This window comes from Schistocerca nitens, chromosome 4 (genome assembly GCF_023898315.1).
Source record: "Schistocerca nitens isolate TAMUIC-IGC-003100 chromosome 4, iqSchNite1.1, whole genome shotgun sequence".
Classification (NCBI taxonomy): Eukaryota; Metazoa; Arthropoda; class Insecta; order Orthoptera; family Acrididae; genus Schistocerca; species Schistocerca nitens.
Window position 1 is genome coordinate 271198766 of NC_064617.1, and position 13361 is coordinate 271212126.

General features: G+C 45.9%; 43 non-coding genes across 43 annotated transcripts; 29 read left to right on the plus strand and 14 right to left on the minus strand.

The window, feature by feature from the left end:
• The first annotated feature begins 201 nt into the window (after positions 1-201).
• Positions 202-273, plus strand: Trnac-gca (transfer RNA cysteine (anticodon GCA)). Its single transcript has one exon. It is a non-coding gene; the product is annotated as a tRNA-Cys (tRNA).
• Positions 274-548: 275 nt separating this feature from the next.
• Positions 549-620, minus strand: Trnaa-cgc (transfer RNA alanine (anticodon CGC)). The gene has a single exon. It is a non-coding gene; the product is annotated as a tRNA-Ala (tRNA).
• Positions 621-738: 118 nt separating this feature from the next.
• Trnaw-cca (transfer RNA tryptophan (anticodon CCA)) lies at positions 739-810 on the plus strand. Its single transcript has one exon. It is a non-coding gene; the product is annotated as a tRNA-Trp (tRNA).
• Positions 811-1128: 318 nt separating this feature from the next.
• On the plus strand, positions 1129-1200 carry Trnac-gca (transfer RNA cysteine (anticodon GCA)). Its single transcript has one exon. It is a non-coding gene; the product is annotated as a tRNA-Cys (tRNA).
• Positions 1201-1475: 275 nt separating this feature from the next.
• Positions 1476-1547, minus strand: Trnaa-cgc (transfer RNA alanine (anticodon CGC)). Its single transcript has one exon. It is a non-coding gene; the product is annotated as a tRNA-Ala (tRNA).
• A 118-nt stretch (positions 1548-1665) lies between these two features.
• Positions 1666-1737, plus strand: Trnaw-cca (transfer RNA tryptophan (anticodon CCA)). Its single transcript has one exon. It is a non-coding gene; the product is annotated as a tRNA-Trp (tRNA).
• A 318-nt stretch (positions 1738-2055) lies between these two features.
• Positions 2056-2127, plus strand: Trnac-gca (transfer RNA cysteine (anticodon GCA)). Its single transcript has one exon. It is a non-coding gene; the product is annotated as a tRNA-Cys (tRNA).
• A 275-nt stretch (positions 2128-2402) lies between these two features.
• Positions 2403-2474, minus strand: Trnaa-cgc (transfer RNA alanine (anticodon CGC)). Its single transcript has one exon. It is a non-coding gene; the product is annotated as a tRNA-Ala (tRNA).
• A 118-nt stretch (positions 2475-2592) lies between these two features.
• Trnaw-cca (transfer RNA tryptophan (anticodon CCA)) lies at positions 2593-2664 on the plus strand. The gene has a single exon. It is a non-coding gene; the product is annotated as a tRNA-Trp (tRNA).
• A 318-nt stretch (positions 2665-2982) lies between these two features.
• Trnac-gca (transfer RNA cysteine (anticodon GCA)) lies at positions 2983-3054 on the plus strand. Its single transcript has one exon. It is a non-coding gene; the product is annotated as a tRNA-Cys (tRNA).
• A 275-nt stretch (positions 3055-3329) lies between these two features.
• Positions 3330-3401, minus strand: Trnaa-cgc (transfer RNA alanine (anticodon CGC)). Its single transcript has one exon. It is a non-coding gene; the product is annotated as a tRNA-Ala (tRNA).
• Positions 3402-3519: 118 nt separating this feature from the next.
• Positions 3520-3591, plus strand: Trnaw-cca (transfer RNA tryptophan (anticodon CCA)). Its single transcript has one exon. It is a non-coding gene; the product is annotated as a tRNA-Trp (tRNA).
• Positions 3592-3909: 318 nt separating this feature from the next.
• On the plus strand, positions 3910-3981 carry Trnac-gca (transfer RNA cysteine (anticodon GCA)). Its single transcript has one exon. It is a non-coding gene; the product is annotated as a tRNA-Cys (tRNA).
• Positions 3982-4256: 275 nt separating this feature from the next.
• Positions 4257-4328, minus strand: Trnaa-cgc (transfer RNA alanine (anticodon CGC)). The gene has a single exon. It is a non-coding gene; the product is annotated as a tRNA-Ala (tRNA).
• A 118-nt stretch (positions 4329-4446) lies between these two features.
• Positions 4447-4518, plus strand: Trnaw-cca (transfer RNA tryptophan (anticodon CCA)). The gene has a single exon. It is a non-coding gene; the product is annotated as a tRNA-Trp (tRNA).
• A 318-nt stretch (positions 4519-4836) lies between these two features.
• Positions 4837-4908, plus strand: Trnac-gca (transfer RNA cysteine (anticodon GCA)). Its single transcript has one exon. It is a non-coding gene; the product is annotated as a tRNA-Cys (tRNA).
• A 275-nt stretch (positions 4909-5183) lies between these two features.
• Positions 5184-5255, minus strand: Trnaa-cgc (transfer RNA alanine (anticodon CGC)). The gene has a single exon. It is a non-coding gene; the product is annotated as a tRNA-Ala (tRNA).
• Positions 5256-5373: 118 nt separating this feature from the next.
• On the plus strand, positions 5374-5445 carry Trnaw-cca (transfer RNA tryptophan (anticodon CCA)). Its single transcript has one exon. It is a non-coding gene; the product is annotated as a tRNA-Trp (tRNA).
• Positions 5446-5763: 318 nt separating this feature from the next.
• On the plus strand, positions 5764-5835 carry Trnac-gca (transfer RNA cysteine (anticodon GCA)). The gene has a single exon. It is a non-coding gene; the product is annotated as a tRNA-Cys (tRNA).
• A 275-nt stretch (positions 5836-6110) lies between these two features.
• Positions 6111-6182, minus strand: Trnaa-cgc (transfer RNA alanine (anticodon CGC)). The gene has a single exon. It is a non-coding gene; the product is annotated as a tRNA-Ala (tRNA).
• A 118-nt stretch (positions 6183-6300) lies between these two features.
• On the plus strand, positions 6301-6372 carry Trnaw-cca (transfer RNA tryptophan (anticodon CCA)). Its single transcript has one exon. It is a non-coding gene; the product is annotated as a tRNA-Trp (tRNA).
• A 318-nt stretch (positions 6373-6690) lies between these two features.
• Trnac-gca (transfer RNA cysteine (anticodon GCA)) lies at positions 6691-6762 on the plus strand. The gene has a single exon. It is a non-coding gene; the product is annotated as a tRNA-Cys (tRNA).
• Positions 6763-7037: 275 nt separating this feature from the next.
• Positions 7038-7109, minus strand: Trnaa-cgc (transfer RNA alanine (anticodon CGC)). The gene has a single exon. It is a non-coding gene; the product is annotated as a tRNA-Ala (tRNA).
• A 118-nt stretch (positions 7110-7227) lies between these two features.
• On the plus strand, positions 7228-7299 carry Trnaw-cca (transfer RNA tryptophan (anticodon CCA)). Its single transcript has one exon. It is a non-coding gene; the product is annotated as a tRNA-Trp (tRNA).
• A 318-nt stretch (positions 7300-7617) lies between these two features.
• Trnac-gca (transfer RNA cysteine (anticodon GCA)) lies at positions 7618-7689 on the plus strand. Its single transcript has one exon. It is a non-coding gene; the product is annotated as a tRNA-Cys (tRNA).
• Positions 7690-7964: 275 nt separating this feature from the next.
• On the minus strand, positions 7965-8036 carry Trnaa-cgc (transfer RNA alanine (anticodon CGC)). The gene has a single exon. It is a non-coding gene; the product is annotated as a tRNA-Ala (tRNA).
• Positions 8037-8154: 118 nt separating this feature from the next.
• On the plus strand, positions 8155-8226 carry Trnaw-cca (transfer RNA tryptophan (anticodon CCA)). The gene has a single exon. It is a non-coding gene; the product is annotated as a tRNA-Trp (tRNA).
• Positions 8227-8544: 318 nt separating this feature from the next.
• Trnac-gca (transfer RNA cysteine (anticodon GCA)) lies at positions 8545-8616 on the plus strand. Its single transcript has one exon. It is a non-coding gene; the product is annotated as a tRNA-Cys (tRNA).
• Positions 8617-8891: 275 nt separating this feature from the next.
• Trnaa-cgc (transfer RNA alanine (anticodon CGC)) lies at positions 8892-8963 on the minus strand. The gene has a single exon. It is a non-coding gene; the product is annotated as a tRNA-Ala (tRNA).
• Positions 8964-9081: 118 nt separating this feature from the next.
• Positions 9082-9153, plus strand: Trnaw-cca (transfer RNA tryptophan (anticodon CCA)). Its single transcript has one exon. It is a non-coding gene; the product is annotated as a tRNA-Trp (tRNA).
• A 318-nt stretch (positions 9154-9471) lies between these two features.
• On the plus strand, positions 9472-9543 carry Trnac-gca (transfer RNA cysteine (anticodon GCA)). Its single transcript has one exon. It is a non-coding gene; the product is annotated as a tRNA-Cys (tRNA).
• Positions 9544-9818: 275 nt separating this feature from the next.
• Trnaa-cgc (transfer RNA alanine (anticodon CGC)) lies at positions 9819-9890 on the minus strand. The gene has a single exon. It is a non-coding gene; the product is annotated as a tRNA-Ala (tRNA).
• Positions 9891-10008: 118 nt separating this feature from the next.
• Trnaw-cca (transfer RNA tryptophan (anticodon CCA)) lies at positions 10009-10080 on the plus strand. The gene has a single exon. It is a non-coding gene; the product is annotated as a tRNA-Trp (tRNA).
• A 318-nt stretch (positions 10081-10398) lies between these two features.
• Positions 10399-10470, plus strand: Trnac-gca (transfer RNA cysteine (anticodon GCA)). The gene has a single exon. It is a non-coding gene; the product is annotated as a tRNA-Cys (tRNA).
• A 275-nt stretch (positions 10471-10745) lies between these two features.
• Trnaa-cgc (transfer RNA alanine (anticodon CGC)) lies at positions 10746-10817 on the minus strand. Its single transcript has one exon. It is a non-coding gene; the product is annotated as a tRNA-Ala (tRNA).
• A 118-nt stretch (positions 10818-10935) lies between these two features.
• On the plus strand, positions 10936-11007 carry Trnaw-cca (transfer RNA tryptophan (anticodon CCA)). Its single transcript has one exon. It is a non-coding gene; the product is annotated as a tRNA-Trp (tRNA).
• Positions 11008-11325: 318 nt separating this feature from the next.
• On the plus strand, positions 11326-11397 carry Trnac-gca (transfer RNA cysteine (anticodon GCA)). Its single transcript has one exon. It is a non-coding gene; the product is annotated as a tRNA-Cys (tRNA).
• A 275-nt stretch (positions 11398-11672) lies between these two features.
• On the minus strand, positions 11673-11744 carry Trnaa-cgc (transfer RNA alanine (anticodon CGC)). The gene has a single exon. It is a non-coding gene; the product is annotated as a tRNA-Ala (tRNA).
• A 118-nt stretch (positions 11745-11862) lies between these two features.
• Trnaw-cca (transfer RNA tryptophan (anticodon CCA)) lies at positions 11863-11934 on the plus strand. Its single transcript has one exon. It is a non-coding gene; the product is annotated as a tRNA-Trp (tRNA).
• A 318-nt stretch (positions 11935-12252) lies between these two features.
• Positions 12253-12324, plus strand: Trnac-gca (transfer RNA cysteine (anticodon GCA)). The gene has a single exon. It is a non-coding gene; the product is annotated as a tRNA-Cys (tRNA).
• Positions 12325-12599: 275 nt separating this feature from the next.
• Positions 12600-12671, minus strand: Trnaa-cgc (transfer RNA alanine (anticodon CGC)). Its single transcript has one exon. It is a non-coding gene; the product is annotated as a tRNA-Ala (tRNA).
• Positions 12672-12789: 118 nt separating this feature from the next.
• Positions 12790-12861, plus strand: Trnaw-cca (transfer RNA tryptophan (anticodon CCA)). The gene has a single exon. It is a non-coding gene; the product is annotated as a tRNA-Trp (tRNA).
• Positions 12862-13179: 318 nt separating this feature from the next.
• Trnac-gca (transfer RNA cysteine (anticodon GCA)) lies at positions 13180-13251 on the plus strand. The gene has a single exon. It is a non-coding gene; the product is annotated as a tRNA-Cys (tRNA).
• The last annotated feature ends 110 nt before the right edge of the window (positions 13252-13361 follow it).

Sequence of the window (13361 nt, forward strand, 5' to 3'; positions counted from 1 at the left end):
CGCGTTCTGACATTAAAGTGTAGGCGCCGACTCACACTTTCTCCAGGCGCGAACTGTCTAGTATTTTTGATATTTATATCGTTTAACGCTAATATATAACTGAGAGATAATGATTACGCAATATTTTGCTCGATTAGACGTCTTTAGCCAGGCAGAGTATAATATTTTTCCTTAAGTTATGGGAATAGAAAGATCGTGAAAGGGGGTATAGCTCAGTCGTAGAGCATTCGACTGCAGATCGAGAGGTCCCCGGTTCAATCCCGGGTGCCCCCTTCATTTTTCAGTATCTCGAAAAAACAAATGACGGTTGTCGCGGTGAGTTGCAAATAACATGTTTCAGATGCACTCCGCACGCCATACCGAAGGCTTTGGAGCAACATTTCAATGGGGGGATCGCAGCCCAGGCTCTTGCAGGTCATCGTCCTCCCGCCATGCGGTCGAACTGTACGAAATCCACTTGCTTGGGGGAAGAATCTTGTACACTGAATTTTATAGAATATGGTGATAGGCAAAAGTTTTCGTGTACTGCCGCACGGAGAAACAAAAATTGGAGGAGCTGGGATTTGAACCCAGAACTTTCTGCATGCGAAGCAGACACTCTACCACTGAGTTACACCCCCGCCAGAGCAACTACATCTGGGACGAGTCTCTCGTGGATCCTACTGTCATTATTTCTTAGGTTTGAACGGTACAGTAAGTGTTCGAGGAACCTATTCATGACAAGACCTCAGCAGCGTCGACTCCGTGGCGCAACGGTAGCGCGTCTGACTCCAGATCAGAAGGTTGCGTGTTCAAATCACGTCGGGGTCACAGTGAAATTTTCGTTTACGAAAGCCATAGGCGAGTATGTCAGTTTAATCAGATACCAAACGATTACAGAGAACGGACGAACAGAACTTGCTTGAAAAAAGCTACTAGTGCAATTTTCGCGTTCTGACATTAAAGTGTAGGCGCCGACTCACACTTTCTCCAGGCGCGAACTGTCTAGTATTTTTGATATTTATATCGTTTAACGCTAATATATAACTGAGAGATAATGATTACGCAATATTTTGCTCGATTAGACGTCTTTAGCCAGGCAGAGTATAATATTTTTCCTTAAGTTATGGGAATAGAAAGATCGTGAAAGGGGGTATAGCTCAGTCGTAGAGCATTCGACTGCAGATCGAGAGGTCCCCGGTTCAATCCCGGGTGCCCCCTCCATTTTTCAGTATCTCGAAAAAACAAATGACGGTTGTCGCGGTGAGTTGCAAATAACATGTTTCAGATGCACTCCGCACGCCATACCGAAGGCTTTGGAGCAACATTTCAATGGGGGGATCGCAGCCCAGGCTCTTGCAGGTCATCGTCCTCCCGCCATGCGGTCGAACTGTACGAAATCCACTTGCTTGGGGGAAGAATCTTGTACACTGAATTTTATAGAATATGGTGATAGGCAAAAGTTTTCGTGTACTGCTGCACGGAGAAACAAAAATTGGAGGAGCTGGGATTTGAACCCAGGACTTTCTGCATGCGAAGCAGACACTCTACCACTGAGTTACACCCCCGCCAGAGCAACTACATCTGGGACGAGTCTCTCGTGGATCCTACTGTCATTATTTCTTAGGTTTGAACGGTACAGTAAGTGTTCGAGGAACCTATTCATGACAAGACCTCAGCAGCGTCGACTCCGTGGCGCAACGGTAGCGCGTCTGACTCCAGATCAGAAGGTTGCGTGTTCAAATCACGTCGGGGTCACAGTGAAATTTTCGTTTACGAAAGCCATAGGCGAGTATGTCAGTTTAATCAGATACCAAACGATTACAGAGAACGGACGAACAGAACTTGCTTGAAAAAAGCTACTAGTGCAATTTTCGCGTTCTGACATTAAAGTGTAGGCGCCGACTCACACTTTCTCCAGGCGCGAACTGTCTAGTATTTTTGATATTTATATCGTTTAACGCTAATATATAACTGAGAGATAATGATTACGCAATATTTTGCTCGATTAGACGTCTTTAGCCAGGCAGAGTATAATATTTTTCCTTAAGTTATGGGAATAGAAAGATCGTGAAAGGGGGTATAGCTCAGTCGTAGAGCATTCGACTGCAGATCGAGAGGTCCCCGGTTCAATCCCGGGTGCCCCCTTCATTTTTCAGTATCTCGAAAAAACAAATGACGGTTGTCGCGGTGAGTTGCAAATAACATGTTTCAGATGCACTCCGCACGCCATACCGAAGGCTTTGGAGCAACATTTCAATGGGGGGATCGCAGCCCAGGCTCTTGCAGGTCATCGTCCTCCCGCCATGCGGTCGAACTGTACGAAATCCACTTGCTTGGGGGAAGAATCTTGTACACTGAATTTTATAGAATATGGTGATAGGCAAAAGTTTTCGTGTACTGCTGCACGGAGAAACAAAAATTGGAGGAGCTGGGATTTGAACCCAGGACTTTCTGCATGCGAAGCAGACACTCTACCACTGAGTTACACCCCCGCCAGAGCAACTACATCTGGGACGAGTCTCTCGTGGATCCTACTGTCATTATTTCTTAGGTTTGAACGGTACAGTAAGTGTTCGAGGAACCTATTCATGACAAGACCTCAGCAGCGTCGACTCCGTGGCGCAACGGTAGCGCGTCTGACTCCAGATCAGAAGGTTGCGTGTTCAAATCACGTCGGGGTCACAGTGAAATTTTCGTTTACGAAAGCCATAGGCGAGTATGTCAGTTTAATCAGATACCAAACGATTACAGAGAACGGACGAACAGAACTTGCTTGAAAAAAGCTACTAGTGCAATTTTCGCGTTCTGACATTAAAGTGTAGGCGCCGACTCACACTTTCTCCAGGCGCGAACTGTCTAGTATTTTTGATATTTATATCGTTTAACGCTAATATATAACTGAGAGATAATGATTACGCAATATTTTGCTCGATTAGACGTCTTTAGCCAGGCAGAGTATAATATTTTTCCTTAAGTTATGGGAATAGAAAGATCGTGAAAGGGGGTATAGCTCAGTCGTAGAGCATTCGACTGCAGATCGAGAGGTCCCCGGTTCAATCCCGGGTGCCCCCTTCATTTTTCAGTATCTCGAAAAAACAAATGACGGTTGTCGCGGTGAGTTGCAAATAACATGTTTCAGATGCACTCCGCACGCCATACCGAAGGCTTTGGAGCAACATTTCAATGGGGGGATCGCAGCCCAGGCTCTTGCAGGTCATCGTCCTCCCGCCATGCGGTCGAACTGTACGAAATCCACTTGCTTGGGGGAAGAATCTTGTACACTGAATTTTATAGAATATGGTGATAGGCAAAAGTTTTCGTGTACTGCCGCACGGAGAAACAAAAATTGGAGGAGCTGGGATTTGAACCCAGAACTTTCTGCATGCGAAGCAGACACTCTACCACTGAGTTACACCCCCGCCAGAGCAACTACATCTGGGACGAGTCTCTCGTGGATCCTACTGTCATTATTTCTTAGGTTTGAACGGTACAGTAAGTGTTCGAGGAACCTATTCATGACAAGACCTCAGCAGCGTCGACTCCGTGGCGCAACGGTAGCGCGTCTGACTCCAGATCAGAAGGTTGCGTGTTCAAATCACGTCGGGGTCACAGTGAAATTTTCGTTTACGAAAGCCATAGGCGAGTATGTCAGTTTAATCAGATACCAAACGATTACAGAGAACGGACGAACAGAACTTGCTTGAAAAAAGCTACTAGTGCAATTTTCGCGTTCTGACATTAAAGTGTAGGCGCCGACTCACACTTTCTCCAGGCGCGAACTGTCTAGTATTTTTGATATTTATATCGTTTAACGCTAATATATAACTGAGAGATAATGATTACGCAATATTTTGCTCGATTAGACGTCTTTAGCCAGGCAGAGTATAATATTTTTCCTTAAGTTATGGGAATAGAAAGATCGTGAAAGGGGGTATAGCTCAGTCGTAGAGCATTCGACTGCAGATCGAGAGGTCCCCGGTTCAATCCCGGGTGCCCCCTCCATTTTTCAGTATCTCGAAAAAACAAATGACGGTTGTCGCGGTGAGTTGCAAATAACATGTTTCAGATGCACTCCGCACGCCATACCGAAGGCTTTGGAGCAACATTTCAATGGGGGGATCGCAGCCCAGGCTCTTGCAGGTCATCGTCCTCCCGCCATGCGGTCGAACTGTACGAAATCCACTTGCTTGGGGGAAGAATCTTGTACACTGAATTTTATAGAATATGGTGATAGGCAAAAGTTTTCGTGTACTGCTGCACGGAGAAACAAAAATTGGAGGAGCTGGGATTTGAACCCAGGACTTTCTGCATGCGAAGCAGACACTCTACCACTGAGTTACACCCCCGCCAGAGCAACTACATCTGGGACGAGTCTCTCGTGGATCCTACTGTCATTATTTCTTAGGTTTGAACGGTACAGTAAGTGTTCGAGGAACCTATTCATGACAAGACCTCAGCAGCGTCGACTCCGTGGCGCAACGGTAGCGCGTCTGACTCCAGATCAGAAGGTTGCGTGTTCAAATCACGTCGGGGTCACAGTGAAATTTTCGTTTACGAAAGCCATAGGCGAGTATGTCAGTTTAATCAGATACCAAACGATTACAGAGAACGGACGAACAGAACTTGCTTGAAAAAAGCTACTAGTGCAATTTTCGCGTTCTGACATTAAAGTGTAGGCGCCGACTCACACTTTCTCCAGGCGCGAACTGTCTAGTATTTTTGATATTTATATCGTTTAACGCTAATATATAACTGAGAGATAATGATTACGCAATATTTTGCTCGATTAGACGTCTTTAGCCAGGCAGAGTATAATATTTTTCCTTAAGTTATGGGAATAGAAAGATCGTGAAAGGGGGTATAGCTCAGTCGTAGAGCATTCGACTGCAGATCGAGAGGTCCCCGGTTCAATCCCGGGTGCCCCCTTCATTTTTCAGTATCTCGAAAAAACAAATGACGGTTGTCGCGGTGAGTTGCAAATAACATGTTTCAGATGCACTCCGCACGCCATACCGAAGGCTTTGGAGCAACATTTCAATGGGGGGATCGCAGCCCAGGCTCTTGCAGGTCATCGTCCTCCCGCCATGCGGTCGAACTGTACGAAATCCACTTGCTTGGGGGAAGAATCTTGTACACTGAATTTTATAGAATATGGTGATAGGCAAAAGTTTTCGTGTACTGCTGCACGGAGAAACAAAAATTGGAGGAGCTGGGATTTGAACCCAGGACTTTCTGCATGCGAAGCAGACACTCTACCACTGAGTTACACCCCCGCCAGAGCAACTACATCTGGGACGAGTCTCTCGTGGATCCTACTGTCATTATTTCTTAGGTTTGAACGGTACAGTAAGTGTTCGAGGAACCTATTCATGACAAGACCTCAGCAGCGTCGACTCCGTGGCGCAACGGTAGCGCGTCTGACTCCAGATCAGAAGGTTGCGTGTTCAAATCACGTCGGGGTCACAGTGAAATTTTCGTTTACGAAAGCCATAGGCGAGTATGTCAGTTTAATCAGATACCAAACGATTACAGAGAACGGACGAACAGAACTTGCTTGAAAAAAGCTACTAGTGCAATTTTCGCGTTCTGACATTAAAGTGTAGGCGCCGACTCACACTTTCTCCAGGCGCGAACTGTCTAGTATTTTTGATATTTATATCGTTTAACGCTAATATATAACTGAGAGATAATGATTACGCAATATTTTGCTCGATTAGACGTCTTTAGCCAGGCAGAGTATAATATTTTTCCTTAAGTTATGGGAATAGAAAGATCGTGAAAGGGGGTATAGCTCAGTCGTAGAGCATTCGACTGCAGATCGAGAGGTCCCCGGTTCAATCCCGGGTGCCCCCTTCATTTTTCAGTATCTCGAAAAAACAAATGACGGTTGTCGCGGTGAGTTGCAAATAACATGTTTCAGATGCACTCCGCACGCCATACCGAAGGCTTTGGAGCAACATTTCAATGGGGGGATCGCAGCCCAGGCTCTTGCAGGTCATCGTCCTCCCGCCATGCGGTCGAACTGTACGAAATCCACTTGCTTGGGGGAAGAATCTTGTACACTGAATTTTATAGAATATGGTGATAGGCAAAAGTTTTCGTGTACTGCTGCACGGAGAAACAAAAATTGGAGGAGCTGGGATTTGAACCCAGGACTTTCTGCATGCGAAGCAGACACTCTACCACTGAGTTACACCCCCGCCAGAGCAACTACATCTGGGACGAGTCTCTCGTGGATCCTACTGTCATTATTTCTTAGGTTTGAACGGTACAGTAAGTGTTCGAGGAACCTATTCATGACAAGACTTCAGCAGCGTCGACTCCGTGGCGCAACGGTAGCGCGTCTGACTCCAGATCAGAAGGTTGCGTGTTCAAATCACGTCGGGGTCACAGTGAAATTTTCGTTTACGAAAGCCATAGGCGAGTATGTCAGTTTAATCAGATACCAAACGATTACAGAGAACGGACGAACAGAACTTGCTTGAAAAAAGCTACTAGTGCAATTTTCGCGTTCTGACATTAAAGTGTAGGCGCCGACTCACACTTTCTCCAGGCGCGAACTGTCTAGTATTTTTGATATTTATATCGTTTAACGCTAATATATAACTGAGAGATAATGATTACGCAATATTTTGCTCGATTAGACGTCTTTAGCCAGGCAGAGTATAATATTTTTCCTTAAGTTATGGGAATAGAAAGATCGTGAAAAGGGGTATAGCTCAGTCGTAGAGCATTCGACTGCAGATCGAGAGGTCCCCGGTTCAATCCCGGGTGCCCCCTTCATTTTTCAGTATCTCGAAAAAACAAATGACGGTTGTCGCGGTGAGTTGCAAATAACATGTTTCAGATGCACTCCGCACGCCATACCGAAGGCTTTGGAGCAACATTTCAATGGGGGGATCGCAGCCCAGGCTCTTGCAGGTCATCGTCCTCCCGCCATGCGGTCGAACTGTACGAAATCCACTTGCTTGGGGGAAGAATCTTGTACACTGAATTTTATAGAATATGGTGATAGGCAAAAGTTTTCGTGTACTGCTGCACGGAGAAACAAAAATTGGAGGAGCTGGGATTTGAACCCAGGACTTTCTGCATGCGAAGCAGACACTCTACCACTGAGTTACACCCCCGCCAGAGCAACTACATCTGGGACGAGTCTCTCGTGGATCCTACTGTCATTATTTCTTAGGTTTGAACGGTACAGTAAGTGTTGGAGGAACCTATTCATGACAAGACCTCAGCAGCGTCGACTCCGTGGCGCAACGGTAGCGCGTCTGACTCCAGATCAGAAGGTTGCGTGTTCAAATCACGTCGGGGTCACAGTGAAATTTTCGTTTACGAAAGCCATAGGCGAGTATGTCAGTTTAATCAGATACCAAACGATTACAGAGAACGGACGAACAGAACTTGCTTGAAAAAAGCTACTAGTGCAATTTTCGCGTTCTGACATTAAAGTGTAGGCGCCGACTCACACTTTCTCCAGGCGCGAACTGTCTAGTATTTTTGATATTTATATCGTTTAACGCTAATATATAACTGAGAGATAATGATTACGCAATATTTTGCTCGATTAGACGTCTTTAGCCAGGCAGAGTATAATATTTTTCCTTAAGTTATGGGAATAGAAAGATCGTGAAAGGGGGTATAGCTCAGTCGTAGAGCATTCGACTGCAGATCGAGAGGTCCCCGGTTCAATCCCGGGTGCCCCCTTCATTTTTCAGTATCTCGAAAAAACAAATGACGGTTGTCGCGGTGAGTTGCAAATAACATGTTTCAGATGCACTCCGCACGCCATACCGAAGGCTTTGGAGCAACATTTCAATGGGGGGATCGCAGCCCAGGCTCTTGCAGGTCATCGTCCTCCCGCCATGCGGTCGAACTGTACGAAATCCACTTGCTTGGGGGAAGAATCTTGTACACTGAATTTTATAGAATATGGTGATAGGCAAAAGTTTTCGTGTACTGCTGCACGGAGAAACAAAAATTGGAGGAGCTGGGATTTGAACCCAGGACTTTCTGCATGCGAAGCAGACACTCTACCACTGAGTTACACCCCCGCCAGAGCAACTACATCTGGGACGAGTCTCTCGTGGATCCTACTGTCATTATTTCTTAGGTTTGAACGGTACAGTAAGTGTTCGAGGAACCTATTCATGACAAGACCTCAGCAGCGTCGACTCCGTGGCGCAACGGTAGCGCGTCTGACTCCAGATCAGAAGGTTGCGTGTTCAAATCACGTCGGGGTCACAGTGAAATTTTCGTTTACGAAAGCCATAGGCGAGTATGTCAGTTTAATCAGATACCAAACGATTACAGAGAACGGACGAACAGAACTTGCTTGAAAAAAGCTACTAGTGCAATTTTCGCGTTCTGACATTAAAGTGTAGGCGCCGACTCACACTTTCTCCAGGCGCGAACTGTCTAGTATTTTTGATATTTATATCGTTTAACGCTAATATATAACTGAGAGATAATGATTACGCAATATTTTGCTCGATTAGACGTCTTTAGCCAGGCAGAGTATAATATTTTTCCTTAAGTTATGGGAATAGAAAGATCGTGAAAGGGGGTATAGCTCAGTCGTAGAGCATTCGACTGCAGATCGAGAGGTCCCCGGTTCAATCCCGGGTGCCCCCTTCATTTTTCAGTATCTCGAAAAAACAAATGACGGTTGTCGCGGTGAGTTGCAAATAACATGTTTCAGATGCACTCCGCACGCCATACCGAAGGCTTTGGAGCAACATTTCAATGGGGGGATCGCAGCCCAGGCTCTTGCAGGTCATCGTCCTCCCGCCATGCGGTCGAACTGTACGAAATCCACTTGCTTGGGGGAAGAATCTTGTACACTGAATTTTATAGAATATGGTGATAGGCAAAAGTTTTCGTGTACTGCTGCACGGAGAAACAAAAATTGGAGGAGCTGGGATTTGAACCCAGGACTTTCTGCATGCGAAGCAGACACTCTACCACTGAGTTACACCCCCGCCAGAGCAACTACATCTGGGACGAGTCTCTCGTGGATCCTACTGTCATTATTTCTTAGGTTTGAACGGTACAGTAAGTGTTCGAGGAACCTATTCATGACAAGACCTCAGCAGCGTCGACTCCGTGGCGCAACGGTAGCGCGTCTGACTCCAGATCAGAAGGTTGCGTGTTCAAATCACGTCGGGGTCACAGTGAAATTTTCGTTTACGAAAGCCATAGGCGAGTATGTCAGTTTAATCAGATACCAAACGATTACAGAGAACGGACGAACAGAACTTGCTTGAAAAAAGCTACTAGTGCAATTTTCGCGTTCTGACATTAAAGTGTAGGCGCCGACTCACACTTTCTCCAGGCGCGAACTGTCTAGTATTTTTGATATTTATATCGTTTAACGCTAATATATAACTGAGAGATAATGATTACGCAATATTTTGCTCGATTAGACGTCTTTAGCCAGGCAGAGTATAATATTTTTCCTTAAGTTATGGGAATAGAAAGATCGTGAAAGGGGGTATAGCTCAGTCGTAGAGCATTCGACTGCAGATCGAGAGGTCCCCGGTTCAATCCCGGGTGCCCCCTTCATTTTTCAGTATCTCGAAAAAACAAATGACGGTTGTCGCGGTGAGTTGCAAATAACATGTTTCAGATGCACTCCGCACGCCATACCGAAGGCTTTGGAGCAACATTTCAATGGGGGGATCGCAGCCCAGGCTCTTGCAGGTCATCGTCCTCCCGCCATGCGGTCGAACTGTACGAAATCCACTTGCTTGGGGGAAGAATCTTGTACACTGAATTTTATAGAATATGGTGATAGGCAAAAGTTTTCGTGTACTGCTGCACGGAGAAACAAAAATTGGAGGAGCTGGGATTTGAACCCAGGACTTTCTGCATGCGAAGCAGACACTCTACCACTGAGTTACACCCCCGCCAGAGCAACTACATCTGGGACGAGTCTCTCGTGGATCCTACTGTCATTATTTCTTAGGTTTGAACGGTACAGTAAGTGTTGGAGGAACCTATTCATGACAAGACCTCAGCAGCGTCGACTCCGTGGCGCAACGGTAGCGCGTCTGACTCCAGATCAGAAGGTTGCGTGTTCAAATCACGTCGGGGTCACAGTGAAATTTTCGTTTACGAAAGCCATAGGCGAGTATGTCAGTTTAATCAGATACCAAACGATTACAGAGAACGGACGAACAGAACTTGCTTGAAAAAAGCTACTAGTGCAATTTTCGCGTTCTGACATTAAAGTGTAGGCGCCGACTCACACTTTCTCCAGGCGCGAACTGTCTAGTATTTTTGATATTTATATCGTTTAACGCTAATATATAACTGAGAGATAATGATTACGCAATATTTTGCTCGATTAGACGTCTTTAGCCAGGCAGAGTATAATATTTTTCCTTAAGTTATGGGAATAGAAAGATCGTGAAAGGGGGTATAGCTCAGTCGTAGAGCATTCGACTGCAGATCGAGAGGTCCCCGGTTCAATCCCGGGTGCCCCCTTCATTTTTCAGTATCTCGAAAAAACAAATGACGGTTGTCGCGGTGAGTTGCAAATAACATGTTTCAGATGCACTCCGCACGCCATACCGAAGGCTTTGGAGCAACATTTCAATGGGGGGATCGCAGCCCAGGCTCTTGCAGGTCATCGTCCTCCCGCCATGCGGTCGAACTGTACGAAATCCACTTGCTTGGGGGAAGAATCTTGTACACTGAATTTTATAGAATATGGTGATAGGCAAAAGTTTTCGTGTACTGCTGCACGGAGAAACAAAAATTGGAGGAGCTGGGATTTGAACCCAGGACTTTCTGCATGCGAAGCAGACACTCTACCACTGAGTTACACCCCCGCCAGAGCAACTACATCTGGGACGAGTCTCTCGTGGATCCTACTGTCATTATTTCTTAGGTTTGAACGGTACAGTAAGTGTTCGAGGAACCTATTCATGACAAGACCTCAGCAGCGTCGACTCCGTGGCGCAACGGTAGCGCGTCTGACTCCAGATCAGAAGGTTGCGTGTTCAAATCACGTCGGGGTCACAGTGAAATTTTCGTTTACGAAAGCCATAGGCGAGTATGTCAGTTTAATCAGATACCAAACGATTACAGAGAACGGACGAACAGAACTTGCTTGAAAAAAGCTACTAGTGCAATTTTCGCGTTCTGACATTAAAGTGTAGGCGCCGACTCACACTTTCTCCAGGCGCGAACTGTCTAGTATTTTTGATATTTATATCGTTTAACGCTAATATATAACTGAGAGATAATGATTACGCAATATTTTGCTCGATTAGACGTCTTTAGCCAGGCAGAGTATAATATTTTTCCTTAAGTTATGGGAATAGAAAGATCGTGAAAGGGGGTATAGCTCAGTCGTAGAGCATTCGACTGCAGATCGAGAGGTCCCCGGTTCAATCCCGGGTGCCCCCTTCATTTTTCAGTATCTCGAAAAAACAAATGACGGTTGTCGCGGTGAGTTGCAAATAACATGTTTCAGATGCACTCCGCACGCCATACCGAAGGCTTTGGAGCAACATTTCAATGGGGGGATCGCAGCCCAGGCTCTTGCAGGTCATCGTCCTCCCGCCATGCGGTCGAACTGTACGAAATCCACTTGCTTGGGGGAAGAATCTTGTACACTGAATTTTATAGAATATGGTGATAGGCAAAAGTTTTCGTGTACTGCTGCACGGAGAAACAAAAATTGGAGGAGCTGGGATTTGAACCCAGGACTTTCTGCATGCGAAGCAGACACTCTACCACTGAGTTACACCCCCGCCAGAGCAACTACATCTGGGACGAGTCTCTCGTGGATCCTACTGTCATTATTTCTTAGGTTTGAACGGTACAGTAAGTGTTCGAGGAACCTATTCATGACAAGACCTCAGCAGCGTCGACTCCGTGGCGCAACGGTAGCGCGTCTGACTCCAGATCAGAAGGTTGCGTGTTCAAATCACGTCGGGGTCACAGTGAAATTTTCGTTTACGAAAGCCATAGGCGAGTATGTCAGTTTAATCAGATACCAAACGATTACAGAGAACGGACGAACAGAACTTGCTTGAAAAAAGCTACTAGTGCAATTTTCGCGTTCTGACATTAAAGTGTAGGCGCCGACTCACACTTTCTCCAGGCGCGAACTGTCTAGTATTTTTGATATTTATATCGTTTAACGCTAATATATAACTGAGAGATAATGATTACGCAATATTTTGCTCGATTAGACGTCTTTAGCCAGGCAGAGTATAATATTTTTCCTTAAGTTATGGGAATAGAAAGATCGTGAAAGGGGGTATAGCTCAGTCGTAGAGCATTCGACTGCAGATCGAGAGGTCCCCGGTTCAATCCCGGGTGCCCCCTTCATTTTTCAGTATCTCGAAAAAACAAATGACGGTTGTCGCGGTGAGTTGCAAATAACATGTTTCAGATGCACTCCGCACGCCATACCGAAGGCTTTGGAGCAACATTTCAATGGGGGGATCGCAGCCCAGGCTCTTGCAGGTCATCGTCCTCCCGCCATGCGGTCGAACTGTACGAAATCCACTTGCTTGGGGGAAGAATCTTGTACACTGAATTTTATAGAATATGGTGATAGGCAAAAGTTTTCGTGTACTGCTGCACGGAGAAACAAAAATTGGAGGAGCTGGGATTTGAACCCAGGACTTTCTGCATGCGAAGCAGACACTCTACCACTGAGTTACACCCCCGCCAGAGCAACTACATCTGGGACGAGTCTCTCGTGGATCCTACTGTCATTATTTCTTAGGTTTGAACGGTACAGTAAGTGTTCGAGGAACCTATTCATGACAAGACCTCAGCAGCGTCGACTCCGTGGCGCAACGGTAGCGCGTCTGACTCCAGATCAGAAGGTTGCGTGTTCAAATCACGTCGGGGTCACAGTGAAATTTTCGTTTACGAAAGCCATAGGCGAGTATGTCAGTTTAATCAGATACCAAACGATTACAGAGAACGGACGAACAGAACTTGCTTGAAAAAAGCTACTAGTGCAATTTTCGCGTTCTGACATTAAAGTGTAGGCGCCGACTCACACTTTCTCCAGGCGCGAACTGTCTAGTATTTTTGATATTTATATCGTTTAACGCTAATATATAACTGAGAGATAATGATTACGCAATATTTTGCTCGATTAGACGTCTTTAGCCAGGCAGAGTATAATATTTTTCCTTAAGTTATGGGAATAGAAAGATCGTGAAAGGGGGTATAGCTCAGTCGTAGAGCATTCGACTGCAGATCGAGAGGTCCCCGGTTCAATCCCGGGTGCCCCCTTCATTTTTCAGTATCTCGAAAAAACAAATGACGGTTGTCGCGGTGAGTTGCAAATAACATGTTTCAGATGCACTCCGCACGCCATACCGAAGGCTTTGGAGCAACATTTC